Source organism: Phascolarctos cinereus, unplaced genomic scaffold (assembly GCF_003287225.1).
Source record: "Phascolarctos cinereus isolate Bilbo 61053 unplaced genomic scaffold, phaCin_HiC Scaffold_273;HRSCAF=871, whole genome shotgun sequence".
NCBI lineage: Eukaryota > Metazoa > Chordata > Mammalia > Diprotodontia > Phascolarctidae > Phascolarctos > Phascolarctos cinereus.
In genome coordinates, this window is record NW_027555595.1 from 1,850 (window position 1) to 4,190 (window position 2,341).

Below are 2,341 nucleotides of genomic sequence, written 5' to 3' on the forward strand. Positions count from 1 at the left end.
TTTAGGTGAAATGTAATCCTAGGTAAAAGGAGATGAAAAGTTGAGTTGGAAGCAATAGAGTGCCAAGGATCAGGAAAAGTGACCCTGAGAAGAAACTGATTCACATAAGAGATTCAGTCTGTTGGTCATTGGAAACTGAAGATGTTTCAGGAGCTTTGACAATAGAAATGGGCCTAAGATCTATTAGAAATGTATTAGTAGCACAGAAACACCTACTACACGTGATCCAACTGTTTAGTGTTATTGAACTGTTGTGATGTGGTTGACAGTGAGTAAAAATCATCAGTTCTGAGATACTCACTGTCAACAAAATTGCCCAGTCCTTTGGAACCAGTTCTAAGAGAACTTTCTGAAGTTCAGGAAAGAAACTTCTCCCTAGGAGGAAGAAGGTGTTCTTCCTCTTTTTGAATACAGCTAGACATGCAAATTGGGTCCCTCCCCACTTGGATGAAAAGCAGCCCCAAACCTGTACCTGTACCTCCTCTGGGAGACAAATCAAAACCCTCTGTGTCCTTCTCCACAGAGGACTAACTTGGAAACTCACCATGAAATTTAGGCTGAACTGGATTTTCCTTCTGACCATTTTCCAAGGTAGTTTTATGGAGAGGAAGGGACAATGTGAAGTGGTGTCTTCCTGTGAGTATTGACTTTAATGCCATGTCTCTGTGTTACAGGTGTCCAGTGTGATGGGGAGCTGGTGGAGTCTGGGGGAGATGTGATACAGCCTGGGGGATCTCTGATTCTCTCCTGCAAAGGTTCTGGATTTACTTTCAGCAGCTACTACATGCATTGGGTCCGCCAGGCTTCAGGAAAGGGACTGGAATGGGTTGCAAGTATTAGAAACTACTGGAAGTACATACTATGCAGACTCTGTGAAAGACCGATTCACCATCTCCAGAGATAATGGCAACAGCATGTTATATCTACAAATGACTTCCCTTCAGACTGAGGACACAGCTGTGTATTACTGTGCAAGACACACAGTGAGGAAAAGCAATGTGAGACCAGATAAAAACTTCCCCTGCCGGAGGTGAAGTGTCAGTGAGGAAAGAAGTGGACTGAGCTTATGATGCACAAAGTAATAGATGGCTATATCTAGAAACATTCTTAATGTTCATTCTTCGTGCCTCACTCTCAGTCCCACCTCTACCCCATCATCAATTGGTAGTTAGGTACTATCCATTCTACTTTTAAAACAAATCTAGTATACTCTCCCTTTTCTCCTGAAGGTACTACAAACACCCTGAGTTAGGCCTTTACCAACTCACACCTGGAGTATTATGCTAGCTGGATGGTTGTTCTCCCAGCCTTAGTACTGTCTTCACTCCAGTCCAGACTAAACACAGCTATCAATATCACCTCCCTAAAACATAAGTCTGAACATTTTCCGCAAGTTCTGGTGACTCCAGGATAAAATATATGTTCTGATTTGGCTTTTAAATCCTTTGCGGCATGGCTCCTTCCTGTCTTATTCTACCTTAGTCCTTTCCCCATACTCATCAATCCAATGACACTGATCTCCTTGCTGTTCCCTTCACAACAGATTCAGTCTCTCTACTGTGCATTTTCACTGGCTGAAATTCTTCTCCTCCTCATCCCTATTTCCTAGCCCCCTTGACCTCCTTAAATCTTACCTAAAATACTCCCCACCTTCTAATTTCCCCATCCTCTTTAATTCCACCATTATGCTGTGTACACACACACACACACACACACACACACGCACACATATAGACAGATTTAAAGTGTGTTATTATTTTAATGTTGTCTCTCTGAGTGAGACTGACCTCCTTAAAAACAAGAAGAATCTTTTGCCTTTCTTTATATCCCCAGTACTTAGCACTGTGCCCGGCACATAGTAAATGCTCAATGAATAAATACTTGCTGCTGATTTGACCTTCTGTTCCTTTCTGAATTTGACTCTCCCATACTGCTGAGATTTGCTTTATTTGTGATTTCCATGTTATCTACATAATGAGTAAGTTCTCTGACATTTTAACATGCCCTTTTGAGGTATAACAAAGTATTGAATATTGTTGTGAGTTAAATTTAACAAAAAGGTAAATTAAGGCACCTTTCTCTAAGCAAGAATACATTCTTTTCTCAAGGCTGATGACCTGAGAAAAGATGGGTCAACAACTGCCTCAGTGTCTAGCCAAAGATCCCAAGCAAAAAACAGTACCCCTTGTATAGATTCTGGCAAGTAGTGAACAAAGAACGGAACAGGATAGATGACATCAAGGGGAGAGGTCAACATGACTTTTTACATAGTGAAGTGTGGGGAACAACATGATTGTTTGGAAATTGGGAGAGTCCTAACACCAACCTCCTCCTTTCCCCT

The 2,341-nt window shown here is 41.6% G+C and overlaps 1 pseudogene across 1 annotated transcript; it reads left to right on the forward strand.

Annotated features, from left to right (window-relative positions):
* The first annotated feature begins 458 nt into the window (after positions 1 to 458).
* On the forward strand, positions 459 to 1,391 carry LOC110204334 (immunoglobulin heavy variable 3-66-like; annotated as a pseudogene). The gene is made up of 2 exons (XR_013484095.1): positions 459 to 591; positions 675 to 1,391. The product of XR_013484095.1 is annotated as an immunoglobulin heavy variable 3-66-like (transcript).
* The last annotated feature ends 950 nt before the right edge of the window (positions 1,392 to 2,341 follow it).